At 41.2% G+C, this 18,893-nt stretch overlaps 1 protein-coding gene across 10 annotated transcripts in view; it reads right to left on the bottom strand.

Annotated features, from left to right (window-relative positions):
• LOC139535567 (forkhead box protein P1-B) overlaps positions 1-18,893 on the bottom strand; it is a 209,267-nt gene that overhangs the window by 144,092 nt on the left and 46,282 nt on the right. For all 10 annotated transcript variants that reach the window (XM_071335094.1, XM_071335097.1, XM_071335085.1 and 7 more), the window contains one exon: positions 324-367. The gene's annotated coding sequence lies outside the window, so the exon portion shown is untranslated. The remainder of the gene's footprint in view (positions 1-323; positions 368-18,893) is intronic.

Genomic DNA, 18,893 nt, shown 5'->3' with positions numbered 1-18,893 from the left:
TTGCATTGCCTGTGGTGCAGGAAAATTCTCCTCAACGAAAGAGTGATCAAATTAAGATCCTACATCTGTATGTAAACTCTAATTTATTGTTTTGCAATCTCAATTTTCATCAGATGTAAACATTTGCATGTATTATGTTTCTCTGAGATATAGCTCAAACAAGTGTAATGTGGATTCCCTTGACTAGGCCTATGTTTAGTTGAAAACCCTCTATACGGGGAAACTCACGTCCATGGATGTAGTATATTTAATATGAGTATAGATCTCTCATGTATATTAGGAGTCTCTGGTTGTGTCAATGGGGTCTTACTCTAGTCACTTACTTTGATTTCTGTCTCAAAAGGGGGTCACCACTGGAGTCTCTTGGCTGGAGGAAAACACAAGCAGGTGGAAGAGGGGGAGGGAGAGAGAGGGGGGGGGGAGAGAGAAGGGAGGGGAGGAATAAAAGTGAAAAGGAGAAAATGAGGAAGATATTAATATCAGTAGGAAATTAAGAAATCTCACTCCTTCAATCGAAAAACGACAAACACAGTATTTAATTCCTGTTGGGTACCACCCTGTTATTGAGAAACAGTATTATGCTAGTAAATACTCTATGTCACAATGTGTGCTTGCGTGCGTGCAGTGCGTGAATGAGTGGGGTCACTTTCAAACAATTCTTCATTAGAGCAGCATCAAGTAGGTTGTTCCTCAGAGCTTATTTTCTTTCCATGTTTTAAATATCTTTGGATACATATTTAGCATCTGAAACGAGAATTCCCTTGATTAAACAAATAAGGGCACATTCAGAAAACTGTAATTGAGTTCAAATGTATTCTAGCTGCGCTCTAATTGCATTTAAACACCGTTCCACCCTAACCCTAGACCCACAGCTCCTTCTGCTTAATTACTGCCCTCTGAACACAAATCCCTCCGCTGTGGATGGAAAAATAAAAAACAGTGTAAGTTTTATGGCACGTTGTTAAAAAGAACAATAAACTTTTTTGGATTCAATATAAATAAAACCCCAGCCCCGAGTCGAGGGCTCAGAGAACACGCAGCACACTGAAATAACTTGTTGGAACATTGCACACCCCATCTCAAATAAAACGCCACAGATTAACACCAACATCCTGTGGCTTACTTCTGTCACTCGGTCTGCATCCCCCCCTCCACTTTTTCTCTCCTTTTTAAAACATGGAGGGAAGAAAAGGCTAAATGTGTTTCCTGAAAGGAAGGAGAGGTGGAAAAAGCCCATCCTGCCCTTGGAATCACCACCGTGCGTCCTGTAAGAGCTACCCGCCACTGGCCTTTCTGCAGAGGCAGCAGAACTTCCCTGAGAGGAGAGGGGACTGTATGCCAACTCAAACAGGGCTCCCTCTCCATCTCCCGGCGGCCAGCGGCCCACGGGTTTGCTCTGCTCATTGCTGGTGCTTCCTGAGGGCTCGCTGCAGCTGGAGCTCTCTTAATAAAGGCAACAGGGAATGTCAGAGAGCTACTGTAATCTCACTAGCCTGCTCCTGTCAGCAGGACGTTCACAATCAAAGCAGAAACAACCCCACGCATTGTTTTTTCCACCAGCCCCATCCTAAACTTCCCACGAATCACAAAGACAGCACGGCGAGAGGGCAACCGCTGTTCCCTGATCTTGCCAAACAAAATGCCAGGAGACCGGGAATGACATTCAACTCTGGTTTAAAAATACGAGCAGTTAGAAAATGATTAGAGTCTTATTTTATTGTTGAGCGCCTGACACGGGAGAGGAAACCAGAACAATCAACCCAACTTACTTTTTTTCTGCTGAATTTAGAAACACTAATTAGTTTTGCTCTCATATACCCAACCTGAAAACGACCAATTGGAAAGTGAGAATGAGACATACAGCAGAAACAAGTACTTGTCATTCTCCTATTAAAGTCCCACATCCACAACTTTACCGCAATGACTTTCACACTGCTCCCATGGTGAGCCGAATGTTACCCACTAAACGCAGTCACGTACTCATCTTGATAAGTTAATAGGCCTTTATGTAATCCTTTAGCAAGCCTTTTACAGAGTTTGTAGGAAAGTATTACTGATCTAGAGAGCCACATCAAACCCAGTTTGAGAGGCTTGGTTCAACAGATGTCTGAACAACCAGGCTGACCTCAGTACCAGCTGGGCTCTACCATGAACCAACCAGGGCCTGACAGAGAGAAAGTTACCTGTTCGCAGCTGCCTGGTTTACATGAATTTCCTGTTTCAAGGGTATCGAAACCACTATATCCCTAGTACCCATTGACTAACAACTGGGACCTGTACCTTCCTGTGCTAGCCTATCACGCAGCGCATTCTCTTGCCAAGTCGTGTGGGTTTCATGTTTAGTTTGTCATAAGAAATGAATGATAAACTTGTCTTCAGGAATTTTCACTGCTATTCCGCCAGCAAACAGCAGAGTGTTTCATCACTGTCGGGCCTAAGACTGATGGCCTGTCAGAACCTTCCCCTGCTCTCCGGCTACAGCTTGTGGGCTGGGAAGTGGCTAAAAAAAGGCCACGGCTACACTTCCCTGGCTTGCGCTTTTTACCGGGAGTAATTCTCAGATGCCAGGTCGCTGCCAACGTCCTTGCAGCCAATGGCAGAGAGGCCAATAAGTTCACATTAACTGCAGAGTGTAACTGCGCTGAACATCTGCTCATGAATGAAAGCGCTGCCCACTAACTCAGCGAGTTGAGGCCTGCTGATGAAAAATTCAACGCTCTCCTCGCTGGGACGCATGTTTTGCGCTATTCTCCTGAGTCCCCAAAATTATATTAAGAGAATTTCAGTGCGGCCCAGTGTATCTGAGAGAACAGCTGGTGCTGAAAAGGGATCTGCTGCTCGCCGGGAGCTCAGGGACTTCACACGGGATCAGCCTTCTCGTACACCATTTGTCCTTGACGGAAAAAAATCTGTGTTAAGCACCCAGGTAATAATAAGAAAGCAACAGCTACATTTAGCTGATTACACTACCCGTGTGTGCAAAACCAGACTGAGAATAACCAATGAAGACATGAATTGAAATGGGGGGGGGGGGGGGGAGCGGACAAAAGGGCAATTGTGACAATAAGTAGCACCCTCTGGAGACATCTGCATACTGTAACACTTCTCCTTTGTTTGGCTAGTTTCCTGATTGGAACTCATTAATTTGATAACTAGGGGGAATCTACCCCCTACCAAACCAACATGGAGGTAGAAAGAGGAGTAGACCCATCCAATACAGTACATGGGCACCACAACAATGTGATGAAGTGAAGAAATGATTTACCCCAAATTACCTGGTCACATGCAGTCTTCCACTTATACTGAGCAAATTTGAAATATCTCTTCTCATCAGATGGTGAAATAGCCTCTGTTAAAAATAATACATTTAAGGAAGTGAGGATTCTAACCAAAATCTAAAAATAAAAGTTTACGTTACATTTGGTGATTTCACTTCTGTCTTCCTTTAAAACGGAGATGCTAGGCATCACTTCACTGATCCAAACATGTGGCACACACAACGACACAAAATCATTCATTCTCTCCAAATGCTTTTGTCTATTGCTTGTCACATATCTCTCAGATCACCAAGTTGTCATTCCTCCAAAAACGCAGTTTCACTTAGGAACACTTGTGTGGGACAAACTCACTATTACGTTTACAGACGAGAGAACTACTAATTTACTGCTGGGCTTCCTGTATGTTCCGTTTAGAGAGAAATGATGGCATATGAAGGAGTTATACAGTATTTAAATTATCATGATGTTACAACCCCCTCCCCGAAGACTATGTGGGTGAGTAAAAATTATTTTACAAGACATTTGGCTGGTGACAAATCACAGCACTTTGTCTAACTGACACCATGCCTCCTTCCTTCTTCAACCTCCCAACTTCACATGGTGATAGGAAATCACACATTACCACACTGACAAACAATTACAACCATGTCATTAACGAAAACCCTCCCTGAGCCAGCGCTTTGCCAGACAGACACAAAGCATGATAAACCTGACAACACAACATGTCTTCATGATGTCGTAGAATAAACATAGGTTTGACCAATCATGACACTAGGACATACATCCAATTTGGACAGGAATCAAATTGGGTGTGTTGGGTGTCAGTGCTTTGTTTAACAAAAGTATCATTACCACAGTCCCAAACAATCATAAGTTGGTTCCAAAATGTAAAACTAATATCAAAGCCAGAAGGTAGAGAACTCAATTCCTCACTTTATATTAAAAGTCAGCCTTTTAGAACAGTTTTCCCATTAAAAGGACTTAATCAGATATTAAGCATTAGTATCTCTTTTAATCTCCAAGTGTCAGCTGGCAAATGAAAAAAGCTAGCCTCTGTAAATATGACTGCTTACTTCTAACACAAGCATTGTTGACACGTAATGTAATTTCAGCGGGACATCCAAATGAAAGCACTACGGGGTAATATAATGCTCTTAATGAGAATTCTTTCCCGCTCGAGACCTTGGCGAGATAGCCATAATGCATGGCTTCTCTTTTTAATAAAATAATTGTTACAGTTATTAAAGATGAATCTCATCAGAGGCAAGATGACAAAATAATTCATTACCAAAACCCAGGCTTTAAATAGCTGCAAATTAAAATTCCCCTGAAAATATGCTTCCTGATAAATGGGATCGTTATTTCATATAAATATTGGATATAGTGTGCCCTTGAAAGGAAAGAAATATTGCAACTGTCCATTAAAAAGTTTGCAGTATAAACCAATGAACAGTTTAATCAATAACAAAAACACCAACAATACCCATACTTTAATTATTGCTACAAATCTGTTAAATATGTCAGGATGTTAGTCTACCCAAAGCTAATTTCTGACACATGGATCAGAGGAAGAAAAGTATTTAAGACTCATATAGATGTAGGATCTTAATTTGAGCCAGTTTGCTACAGCAGGAAAATAATCCTGCAGCAACTGGAAATGTGAATTATTATTTGGATTTGAATTAACAGACATGTTTGTAGGGATTGATACATTTTTCATAAGGGAAATTAAGTCTGAAATTTCAAAGTGGAAATTACAAACTTCAGAAGCCTTTTTAAACCGCATTGCAAGAAAGTTCTCCTGCAACAGGGTGATCAAATTAAGATCCTACATTTGTAATAACTCCTACATATGGGTGTTAACAAGGTAGACCACCGAGCTATTGCCTACACGGAGGTGCCCACGTCCCTCTGAGCACGGGGAAACACAGAAAACCATGGGGAACCTTGGACTTACTACTCCCACCAGTACATTCATGTGTAAAACAGAGAATGTTTTGAGGCCTATGGTTCCACTAACTCTCCCCTGGTCTCTCCCCGCTCACAGCTCTTCTCAAGCCTTATTTGTGTATTCAAAAGAAATAATTTACAGTGATGGCATGGAAACTTCCCAGCATGCCTTTTAACCTGTCGTTTTTCACTCTCTTCACAGCAGGCTGTCCAGAGGAAATGCTTTATTAAGATCCCGGAGACATAAAGAGCCAGGGTGACTTACTCCTGCATTACTGTCTAAAAGGTAAAGTTATTTAGACCAATAAAGCACTAATATATTGTTTTAGTGGAATTACACAGAAGTTATCTCTACCTTAATAACATCACCGCAACCCCTAATGTTGTTGAGATCAATAAAGCCTATTAAAGTAATGACCTCAACACAGATAACGCTGCATACTGGCATTACGAAGCACAGAGAACAACTGAAGTCAAATCACAAACCATTCTAATACGGTTCAAAATGTGACCCGTTTCAGGAAGCTAGGTGTATGTTGCACGTCACTACTTCACAGGAGAGGCATTTGAACGTCTTTTTTCGTATTTTATCAAAATGCTTTTTTTGGCAGAAATGCCTTCTGGAACATGTGAACTTGTATGTGCCTTAATAACACAATTGTATTCCCTATGTAAATACAAATGAAATTGTTAAATTACAAGCCAAGTTGGTTTAGCTATGGAAAAATACAGGAACCTTCCCGCTAGCCATGACTGGCTGAGATAATGGATGGGCTGGACATGCCGGGAGATGAGAGTGGATTGGTCTGCCATGAAGCATGCTTCTGTCTATAACGTTAGCTGCTCAGTATGTGTTGATCATCCTTTCTAGAGCAGCTTCTTTTTGTTTTTACAACATTAGCTGTCGAGAACTACAAAAGTTGTTACTTTTCTCAACAACATTGATGCCCTGAATTTAGCAGGCGCTATCGACAGATCAGTTGGAAAAAGTTGTGATGGGCTAGTTGCACTGCTAATTATAGCCTAATGTTAGTTAGCTAGCTAACATTGAACCTAGTCGGTTAGCTTTAGCTACTTGCATATTCATACTACAGCTACCGTATGACAATACGTTTGTATTGGTAGCAGTATGAGTTTGTTTATTCCGGTTCATTGTTTAGCTAGCTAGCTACATGTCTAAACAAGAGACTCTACTTCGCCAGATGATTACATGACCCATCAAGTTAGCAAGGTGTGTCTGGGGGTGATTATGGCCAGCTATTGTATTTGATGAACATGTGTACATGTCTAGACAATAGTGACCCATCCACTTAGCTAGATGTGGCTGGGGGGAGGTTATAGCATTTCCTTCACATGACCCATAAATTTAGACAAGTGTGTCTTGGGTAAGCGTAATCTAATAATTATCAAATATTCGTATCTGGAAACTTTGTTTTTGATATTGCTACTAAGCAAATACGCTAGTAACCATTTCACTGTACCATTTTAACCTTCTGTGTCCTGTGCATGTGACAAATTCACTTTTATTTGATATAGAGTGTGTTTTACCAGAGATGGTAAAGTGAAGAACAACATAACCTGCACCAAAGTCAGATTAGGATATAGGCCAAGGACTTCCTTATTGTAGACTACTACTGTTACCATATTTAGCCTTGGAAACTTTGGTTGTTTACTACACTACTAACTCTGTTTAGCACATGGCCTCACATGTGAATCTTTAAAGAGATGGGTGGGGCTAAAGCTTAAGAGGGTGTGAATGATGCTGAATGGGTATAGACAAAGAAGAGCACCAAAACATTCAAGGGGCATTTTCTCCAAAGTGGGGTTACAAGTTTATCAACATTCAAAGCAGAATGACTTTCCCTTTTTCCTCAACTGTAGTGTATGATATACCATTTCTAGCTCTGAGTCTCTACTTTTATCCAATGTAAAAAAACACAATTTCAAAATTTGCTACATTGGACTGAATCCAGGTGGTGGGTCACAAATGTGAACATGATGAATAGCTAATGCTGTGCCCTAGGAACTAGTTTATGACACACTGATTTAAAAGGGTAGTGTGTGAAAAAGGCCTCCTTCTAAACCTCAGGATGGTGATGTCAGAGAGTTGACCTGTTTCTTTCCTGTCGGAAAACGCTCTCTCTCTTGCAGGCCATAGAATAAGGAGTTGAGGTTCATATAAGCCCTCTGTGGTAGAACCCTGTATGATGTGGAATCAGTAGAGCTCTCCAAACCCACACCTCCCGCAGCCAGCTCCTACACCATTCAGATGGGATCATTCCTAGCAGTGTCCACCAGGTGATGCACTAAATCAACCTAAATCAGCATCTGTCCATCAGCCCCTGAGGTGAACGATGACCACTGTTCATCCACTCCCACGGGGTCACCTCCTCCCCCAGTCACCATGACAATACAGGAGGAGAAGGAACGTGCATACAGCAGCATCATCACACTCCTGTGCTGCAGCTTAAATCCAATCAGATTCACAGTCAGTGATGGGAGATACTTAAGGAATTGAAGGAACCTCACAAATCATATATAAGCAATGTTATGAAATAAATTCAAGGTATAGTCCTGACAGACTAAATATGGCTATTGTTTAATTCAGTAGTACGAACATCAACACAGATTTTGTAATTGTTCTAGAGGTGTCACAGAGAGAGTTTGATAAGCTTATACAGACTGGTCAACAGAGAGGATGTGGTGAAGCATACAAATGGTTGAAGAGAAAACACTAGTGCGTGCGTCTGTTGTTAGTGTACAGACATATGGATTGCAGCACAGAGAAACACCACAACTCAAACCACAGGAAAGACTGTTTTGATGTTACATCTATCAGCAGGATAGGTGATGAAAAAAATACTTTTGTAAGACAGAAAGTGTTAAAGAAAAGTCCCTTTGCAGGGTTTCATTTTGTTGCGAGATGAATTCAGAGGTTCAGGCAGAGGAATGACACTCAAAACATAAACAACAGAAATAACAAGAGCCTTTTAAGAAGTTTCAATTGACTCTCACATCAATGCATTTGTGAAGACCACTTTAGGTAGATAACTGTCTGGGTAACCGGAGAAAGGCAGTATGCCACTCAACAACAAAGCTTTTTTTCATCTCATCTTTCTAGTTTGCACCAACTTAAGCATTCACATATGGTTATCCTATCTCTACATTTTCACAACCCAACTAACTGTTGATATCCCCAGTTACACAATGAAGCCATTTCACAGAGGTCAACAAGCTGGCAGCCGAGCACCATGAGGTGGGGAAATCCCTACTTTTCTTTACATCACAGCTTTAAAACAGATTACACCTCTATTTTTTTCAGGGAAGACAAACAGGTGTGAATAATAGTGTGATTAAGGGAGTATTGACAACAGGAGAGGAGTCATGTCTCAGCTGGAGGGTCTTTGGTTACTCCAGAGGACTAAATCCAGGAGTTATATCTGCACTGCACAACGCTGTCCTCCTTCCTGCAGGGTCCACAGTCAGGCCCACTGCTGTCCCACACAGACCGACCGACCACTAGAAACCTGAGACGATCCAGGCAGCACAAAGGGAGCGCACAGAGGTGATGATTGTGAATAATACCTCTGCAAAATGATCATCTTTGACAGTATAATATTACCGAACAATAAATAAATGGGGCTAATAAGGGAAAGAGAGAGAGAGAGCAAAAGAAAGAAAGTAAAGTGAGAGGAGAGGATATCTGCCGCCAGCCTCAAAGTGAAAGCATAAATAAAGTGTGGCGCAGATCTTTTACCTTCTTCAATTATCTGGCTTTTGACATGCAAGCTGAGCACAGTATAATTAACATCTCTGGAGATAATGGGGTCGCTACTCACTGATCAATCTCACACATATATTATCTGCCTCTTACCAATCTATGCTCCCTCCGTTATCATGAGAAGGGAAAAACACCACTATGGCATTTGCCTTTTAATAATTCTCTGAGATTATGCTTTATGTCAGCTCCAATAGGGCCCATCTTCCAAAACGTAAATTAGGGCTGAGATCCAACAGATATCTATGGTAAATACACGAGCTGATGCAACGCTATCTAACTTGTTTTTTGCATGCCTATTCATGCAAGATCGAATAGTATCCTCTTAACCAATTACTCACTGAACATATCACTAAATTAAAATTGCATTTAGCCCTATTCCCCATAGCCAATAACATTAAATCATTGGCCTAGTAATCTTTGCACTGAGGTAAGTGTCTTTGAGAAGTCATCTTCTCAGCCCAATATTCTCAGGCTCATCTTGTAAAAGCTGCTAGCCACACCCTCTGACCAAGATAACACCTGGTTCGCCACTAAACCTGCCCTCAAGTGATTTATTTTGGTCCCACAAAGTATTTGGTTAAAAAAATAGTAAAATCACCAGGAATTCATCAAAAAAAAAATTGAATGTAAACTTACATTTTTTATCAAAATGTGTATTTTGGCAGAAATGCCTTCTGGAACATGTGAACATTCATGTGCCTTAATAACAAACTTGTATTCCATCTATAAATACGAATACAATTGTTAAATTATGAGCCTAGTTAGTTTAGCCACGGGGGAAAAACAACAACCATCCCGCAGCCATACATGAGATAATGAGTGGGCTGGATATGCCGAGAGATGATTTCAGATTGTTCTGCCATGTAGCTCGCTTCTGTCTATGACATGAGCTGGTCAGTATGTGTAGGTAATCCTTTCTAATGCTGTTTTATTTTAAAGATATCACATAGTAGAGCTGCATAAGTGTTGCTCTCGCTAGCTAATGCTACATGTATGATCTGTGTAGTAATATTATTCGTATCTCATAGCCATTTGCATTGCTAGTTATAGCCTAATGTTAGTTAGCTAACATTGAACCTGGTTGGTTAGCTACATGCAGATTCATGCAAGGTAGCAACGCTATGAGTTGGGATTATGGTTCATTGTTTAGCTAGCTTGCTACATGTCTAAACAAAAGACTCCACTATGCAAGTAACCATTTCAATAGAATGTTCATGATGTCACTGCGACAACTGTCCTTAGACGTCGCTGGTAAATTCGCAGAATAACTGACAAATTTACGAACTCGCAACACCCATTGAATATGGCCCGTGTCAGGAAACATTGGCAAAAAAGTATAATTAAATTGTTGCCAGCAGCACAGTTGCAGTCACCAACGCTCTGTATAGCATTAAAAACATCCTGACCAGCTTTACTAGGGTGAGTAAAATGGTCCGAGTGAGCTGCTCTGTGTCTAGAAGTAACTAGCAAGCTAGTCAGCTTGGGTGCTTGACTGCTGTTGTTAGGTCAGAATGCTAAAACCTACTCTATCATTCTAAAAGGCTAATTGATCATTAGAAAACCCTTTTGCAATTATATTAGCACAGCTGAAAACTGTTGTTCTGCTTAAAGAAGCAATAAAACTGGCCTTCTTTAGACTAGTTGAGTATCTGCAGCATCAGCATTTGTGGGTTCGATTACAGGCTCAAAATGGCCAGAAACAAAGCACTTTCTTCTGAAACTCGTCAGTCTATTCTTGTTCTGAGAAATGAAGGCTATTCCATGAGAGAAATTGACAAGAAATGGAAGATCTCGTACAACGCTGTGTACTACTCCCTTCACAGAACAGAGCAAACTGGTCTAACCAGAATAGAAAGAGGAGTGGGAGGCCCCGGTGCACAACTGAGCAAGAGGACAAGTACATTAGAGTGTCTAGTTAGAGAAACAGAGGCCTCACAAGTCCTCAACTGGCAACTTCATTAAATAGTACCCGCAAAACACCAGTCTCAACGTCAACATCCGGGAAGCTGGCCCGTTTCATTGCTTCTTTAATCAGCAAAAGTTTTCATCTTTGCTAACATAATTGCAGAAGGTTTTTCTAATGATCAATTAGTCTTTTAAAATGATAAACTTGGATTAGCTAACACAACGTGCCTTTGGAACACAGGAGTGATGGTTTCTGATCATTAAAAAGTAGCCGTTTCCAGCTACAATAGTCATTTACAACATTAACAATGTCTACACTCTATTTCTGATCAATTTTATGTTATTTTAAATGGAGAATAAAAAGTGTTTTTCTTTCAAAAACAAGGACATTTCTAAGTGACCCCAAACTTTTGAACGGTAGTGTATATATCTAAAAACATTTTTTTTAAATGTAACCTTCATTTAACTAGGCAAGCCAGTTAAGAACAAATTCTTATTTACAATGATGGCCTACACCGTCCAAACCCGGACGAGACTGGGCCAATTGTGATACAGCCTGGATTCGAGCCACTGAAATGCAGTGCCTTAGACCGCTGCGCCACTCCGGAGCCCATGATATACCATTTTCTAGCGCTGAGTCTCTACTTTTATCCAGTGTTAAAAACACAATTTCAAATTGTGCTACATAAGACCAAAACGAGCCGGTCGGTCACACGTAGATTAATTGAGAAAAGTTAATTATTATGTGACATAAAACATGTGTCAGTGCTTGTTAGGCACATGGATGGACATTGTCAAGAGGTGGACCACAACAAGCATAGCTCCACCACTTCCCTTACAGATCCAAAGCCACCACAACAGACTCAGTAGAGGCTGTCCCAGTCTAAATATTGTTGCTCTCTCAGGTTATTTACCAGAGAGATTCTTTGAAAACAGCTGGAGCTGGCCAAAAGCCCTGAGACGTGTATCTAGTTGTTGTTTGGATTATTTCTATCCGCCTGTCAATGGCAGGATCACATCTCTGGAGATGGAGATGTGCCCTGTAGGAACTCACTAATACACTGCACCCAGAGAGAGAAGAGAGAGGCAGAGTTCACTGGAGCACCCTGCACGTTATCCACTCCTCCAGGGGTGCTAAATGAAGATGAGGAGTACAGTCTCTGCTTCTATTAAGGGTCAGCTGCAAATACAATAAAGCTGATTATTGTGGAAAACAGACAATAATATAACCTAGATATTTTCTGGATAATCAAGTAGGTATTGCATTCTATGTGTCTTCGCAACATTACAGCCTGGCAGAATTCAGACGAAACATCCACATAAAGCATAAGAAAACAAAGATAGTCGTTGTTTATGATAAAGTAGACCAATTTAGAGTCACCTTGTTACATCAATACCAGTGTAAGCCCACATTCTGATTTGCATGAACACCAGTGTTCCAAGTATTAATTTGATGAGAAATAATGAGATGTGAGCTACTGCTTAACTCCCACATTGTAAGTGTTAAGCACAGCCTCCTAAGTTCTACATTATCTCTTGAAGCATGAGGCGGTCAGTATAATATCTAACTATTTAAGAGAAGTGATCCATGAACAAAATGGAGATACAATATCTTTTTTTATTTGTAAGCCTCATTAAAGCCATTAACCTTATATACTACCAGCCATGATGCGAATGTTGCAAGAGCAGCCTCAATTATTATCACCGTTTTGAAGATACATTTCTGAATGACAACTGTTCATTTTATTTACCAATATCAATAAGAAGCACTGACAACGAAATCAAAACATCACTGACAATGAAATTGCACAATAACAAAGTATGAGCAACACTGCAATTTAAAAGAGACTCAATTGATTGCAAAATGGAGGATGACATATTAAAAAAAATCCCTTCCTTTGCCACTGTTGCTAAGGAGGTTCAGTGAGCTACTTAAGTGTATTAACGCGATGCTGCCTGGAGACCGGATGGTTTATCACTTTGCACACTCTCAACAAATGTGCGTTTTATGTGGCAGGTCTGAGTTGAGACTCTGGTGTTCAGCCGTAAGTCAGCTAATAAAAAACGACCTTTGAAACCTGTGTGGAATAGTACCGACATGACACCACCGAGCAGGCAGGCGTCAATGTGGCTCACCTTTTCACCATGCTCACTAGCTGACAACACCCTCTGCCTCCAGACTAGCAGTATGGCTACAGGACAACAGGACTCAGACAGGTGAAAGTCAATGTGTGTGGAGAAAAAGTTGTTAGAAGTAATATATTTAAAATTGCAAGATCCACCAGGTAAATAATTTAATCAATTAAGTGTAACAGTAAACACACACACTTTTTGCTTTCGGTAAAGAGATTACTGTATTGGAGGGTGACAACACTGATAATTACACAGTACCTACACCATACAATATAATTATGGATATTTAAACATCTGACACCCCTTCCCTTCCGTTTTACAAGCCAAGCGGAATTCCTGGCAAGGTCTACACACCCTCTTAGGCACGCGCACACATGAACATACACTCTGTGTGTGTATCGGAACACACTCTTAAAGGCCCAGTGAAGTCAAAAATGTGATTTTCCTGTATTTAATATATGTTTCCACACTATGAGGTTGAAATAATACTGTGAAATTGTGAAAAGTATGATAATGTTCATTCTAGTGTAAGATATTTTTGAAAAGACAGCTTGAAATTTCAGCCTGTTTCAGTGGGATGGAGTTTTGGCCTGCCTGGTGACATCACCAGGCGGTAAATTAGTTAATAGGCCAATAAGACGGAGAGTTCCAAACCCCTCTGCCAACAAAAACTAGTTTTCAGTTTTCCCCTCCCTACTCAGACCACTCCCAGACAGTCCTAGCAAAATTCATGCTTGAGAAATTGCTCTTTGCTAAAAAACTTTTTTTTGTTAATTTCTTTACCATTTTCATTGAAAACAATCACAGTAAGGTATTTAACTGTTACCCAGAAATGATTTGATACTGAGATAGAAGTGGCTGCATTGGACCTTTAATGTTTCCCACTCCCTTTGTAGTGACCTGTGCTAACCTTGGGCCCACCTCCCGAGGCAGAGCAGGAAGCCGTGCTGAGTGAGTGCTGCTGAGTCAGTCTAGGCCCAGCCTCTCAGCCTCTAGCCTCCCAGTCTCTTACACAATGCAGCCTGCCTAGAGCAGGGGCCTCCCAGCACCTGCCTCAGAACTCTTTGAGATGATCAAACCTGAGGGGTGGGGGGGGGGGCACATCCTGCGTGAAACCGCATCCTGAACAGCATCACCGCGTCTCACGGTAAATAAATACTCTCTCCTCACAAAGCTTCCGTCAACTGTCACTGCCTTGGCTCCAATCACCTTCAAGTCCAAACAGGAAAGTGCAGAGAGGCGAGGGAGATGGCAGATATGAGCTTTCATTTGCTTCTTGCTGCAGTTTCGCCTCAGCGGCGGTGCTTCCTATTCTCCTGCTCCGCCAGCTCCCGGACCCCTGGTCCTTCCTGCCACCCTTCATTAGTGCATTATCCAGGGGGAGGCGGCGGCCATAACGCCAGGAAGTCACCATTAGGTGCAACTCGTACCGTTTAAGAAGCACGCTGCACAGATACTTGAGGCCAAACACGGGGCTCCTGTAGTAGCCTAGCGAGCCTGTAGCATACAGCAGCACAGAGACAGTTGACTGTATTATTAAGCATTATCAGATATACATTATCAGAGGAGATACAGCTAAACAACAGAGCATGACAACGGCGACATGACAACAAGCTCACCATTGACAAATTGCTTTCTGTTGCACTGCAGACAGGCTGCATGTGTGATTAACTTATTAAATGAAGGGGTATGATAAGGCAGTTCATTCTTCATGACGCTGAACATGACACGTTACATAAGAGGGGTACACAAGAAAATCTAAAAAATCTACTTGAGAATGATGTTTATCTATATTGACTTGAAAAAGTTATATTTGGTTTGATTGTGTCACCAGAATCTGAAACAAACATCATCACAATGGCTGTCCTACTCCAGCTCTTGCTTAAATGGAGAGAGCATCCAGACCTTCGGTCCCTCAAGCACTCCTTACACTGTTTTATTACATTTGAATGAGTCAAGCTGAAAAGTGCATGCAGCTGCTGACTCTAGCCTATCTCTGCTCTGCCAATTTTTACAGCATTGTCCACCAGGCTTGAAACATCCTTGTGTGTGTGTGTGTGTGTGTGTGTGTGTGTGTGTGTGTGTGTGTGTGTGTGTGCAAAATTATGGATAGCTTAAAGTGTCTTACATGACCCATATTCTGTTGATGCCGGACTTGTTGGTAACTATTTCAAATCTTTATAGTTATGCTGTATTTTCATTGCCAGAAAACAGGGGAAGGCAAAACATGACATGCAGTTACTCCGATAGAAAAGCTCTGCCCAATTAGAACTTTCAACTGTGGTCTGACGTCATCACTTCTCAACATAGATGGGAGACAGGACAGGACACGAGCTGAGAGACGCCAGAAGAAGGAGCAGATAGTTATTTTCAGATCATTATTTCCACTCAAATCAGTGGAAAAGCCAGGCATATGAAACTTACTCATCCATGGGATTAAAGGAAAGGTTCACCCATTTTGAATGTTATATTGTTTTTGTGTATCTCGGAGTGATGTTCTGTCGATTCCCTGGGTCAAGTCATGTTTTTATGTGTATCTGAGTTATTGGCGTTCAAGCAGGCAGAAATTCGTCCGGTATGACGTAGCACTGTGATAAAGTCGCTCTCACTACACTGAAAGTTAAAACCTCTTAGTGATCCCTTCGCGCGCCAATCCCCTTAGCGGGATCGATTTGACAACATCCAGTGAAATTGCATTGCGCCAAATTCAAACTACAGAAATACCAATATTCAAGATTCACAACAATATAAGTGTAATACATCAAAATAAAGCTTAACTTCTTGTTCTCGCAGTGTCAGATTTCAAAAAGGCTTTATGGGGATAGCAGACCATGCGATTATCTGAGGACAGCGCCCCGCATGCAAACACATGAAAATAATTTTCAACCAGGCAGGTGGCGAAACAAAAGTCAGAAATAACTATATAATAAATGCCTTACCTTTGAAGATCTTCTTCTGTTGGCACTCCAAAAAGTCCCAGAAACATCAGAAATTGTCCTTTTGTTCAATAATGTCCTTCTTTATATCCCCAAATTGTCAATTTATTTGGCGCGTTATATTCAGAAATACACCGGTTCCAACTCGCCCAACATGACTACAAAGTATCTAATAAGTAACCTGTAAACTCGGTCCAAACATTTCAAACAACGTTCCTAATCCAACCTAAGGTATCCTAAAACTTCAATAATCGCTAAAATTTAAGACGGAATATACTGTGTTCAATACCGGATAAAAACAACGTGAAGCGCGCTCCAGTTCACGCGCATCAAAACAGTAGAGTCCACTTGGCTTGACACTTACAAAGAACAGCCTTACTTCTTCATAGCTCAAAAGAAAAACATCAACCAATTTCTAAAGACTGTTGTCATCTAGTGAAAGCCATAGGAACTGCAACCAGGTTTCTATTAAATAGGGCTTCCCATAGAAAACCAATTGAAAACACAGTGACCTCAAAAATCTTTTTCCTGGATGGTTTGTCCTCGGGGTTTCGCCTGCGAAATCAGTTCTGTTATACTCACATACATTGTTTTTACAGTTTTAGAAACTTTAGAGTGTTTCCCATCCAAATCTACCAATTATATGTATATCCTAGCTTCTGGGCTTGAGTAACAGGCAGTTTACTTTGGGCATGCTTTTCATCCGGACGTGAAAATACTGCCCCCTATCCCTAAGAAGTTTTAATAGGAATACGGCTTTCCGATCACGAAAACGTCTATTATATATGTCAGATTTCAATACTGGCCGATATCATAACTCTGGAGGATGTCTTCTCTCAAATGAGCGATTGATCCTATTTTTGCGATATTCCTACATCAAGAAATTTGTAATTTAACGGAGGGTCTAGTCTAGCACATTGTTCCTATTTGTCTGCCTCTTTAGTCCAGGGTGCATTGCATGGTGCCGTTGCCAGAGATATTATAGAAAGGAGATAGAAATCCAATGAATGAAGTAACGTATAACGCCCCACTCAGCAGACAGTCGACCAATCGCATTGCCGTTGTCATGCTGCGTCCCGTGGTTGCTAAGCTAATCGTCATGCAATCCCTTCTCAAAGTCAGTGTATATGACGAGATACAAACTTTTGAGGAAAATAAGCACGTAATGTAATGATTCCAAAGCTATACGATACCACAGATAGCAAGTTAATTATCTCACATCTCTGAAAATATTTGTAATGTGGTACTTCTTGTTGACGAAATTCATGCTAATGTTTTTTTAGCTAGTGCCCAATAGACTCCCATTCACTCCTTGAAGGAGAGCGCTCCTTGTCCCAGAATAGCCCAGAATGCACCGGGTGGCCCATTCACGTAGCCCCGGCAATGTTTTCCATCTCCTCAAAAGTATATCTGCTGTTGTGAATGTTAGAGTCCACTCTGTAAGCCACATCGATCTGCAGGTTGAACAGACTCCTAAATTGATAGTGCAGTTTGTTTAGGCGATTTTACAGCTAACTAGCTGTGTTACATGCTGATATTGTCTTTGGTATTATTGTGTGTAGTTACGTTTGCTAGCTAGGTACCTAGATAGCTAGACAGCCAGCCCATAGAGAGCATTGCATTGTGGATTTTGTGGTCGACTTCAGCTGCAACAGATTTCCACAACGATTTTACATGTTGCTACCAAACTTATTATAATGCCAAAATAAGTGTTATTTAACACAGTAAATTAAAGGAATTGGTGGTTTTGGGTGGATTTTTCCTTTAAGGTTGTGTAGAAACACCATGCACTGAGTGAGTGATGCACCTTAATTCAACGTTTAGTGCCATCTGGATCCTATTGGGTACAGTACTATTTTAACATCTTATCAGGAATCCGTTGAGCAGTGATTAAGCTAGGTTACTGATCTGATAAGGCCCGCCTGCTCTCTACAGTGGAAGTCGTGTTAAGTGGGCCGTATGTTGAGCTGCTGTTAAATGTGTTTTGAGGTCTGCCATGCCGGTCAGGTGGCTACAGGCTACACCACACAGTGTTCAATCCATGCCTGAGGAGCAGACTCACTGGGCAGACACATTACTTAAAGGGCAACATCTCACTGAGCACGCCTCGACCTGCCCGAGGGGGGTGTTTGTGTGTCGTGAGTGTGTGTTTGTATCAAAGTGTGTATGTCCTTATATGTACTGTGTGTGTGTATGTGTCTGTGAGAGGGAGCCCTATATCCTGAGGATTCTTAGTTGTTGTTCATTTCCTGTTCAGAGACAAAATAAGCACATAAAGGCCAAACCGCGCTCTTCCTTGGCCTTCAACCACATCAGAGTAGTTTTCCACACAAGTGGCTAACCACAGATAATTATACAATTAAAACAATTTTCTGCGTCCATCTGATCTATTTTGCCATTAGAATGACACTAGAGCATTGAGGCCTCACTCGCTCTTTCCCTGAGCAAAACCCTCTCCTCTTGATCACACAACTAGACAGAAACCTCCGCAACAGAAGAAAACGCTAACTGAGCTGTGAGGAATAGGGGGTCTATTTGTTCAGCAGGATGTTAATGAATAAAGCAGGACCCGGTGGCATTCAGTATGAACCACCGTTTTCATAGGGCCACAAGGAAATGGAGAGGTTCATTTGACTGTTGGTTTAAATTAACCTTCAGTTACTGAGAGAAAAGGACCTGAGTGACATTACTATTTTCTAAGACAACACTCCCTTACGCTTGTCGTACTTGACATAAATTATTCATTATGACAAAGAAAAGCAGAGCTAAACAAATAAGTCATAAATTAAAGGTCAATACCGACCGGCATTGTAAGATAAATCAAATAAGAATTCATACATACATGATGATTGTGATCATTTCACAAAATGTTACTGTTGAATATGCCTTTGTAAGCAAAACTACAGAGAA

This window comes from Salvelinus alpinus, chromosome 12, assembly GCF_045679555.1.
Source record: "Salvelinus alpinus chromosome 12, SLU_Salpinus.1, whole genome shotgun sequence".
Lineage (NCBI taxonomy): Eukaryota > Metazoa > Chordata > Actinopteri > Salmoniformes > Salmonidae > Salvelinus > Salvelinus alpinus.
This window is presented reverse-complemented; position numbering and strand designations above follow the sequence as displayed.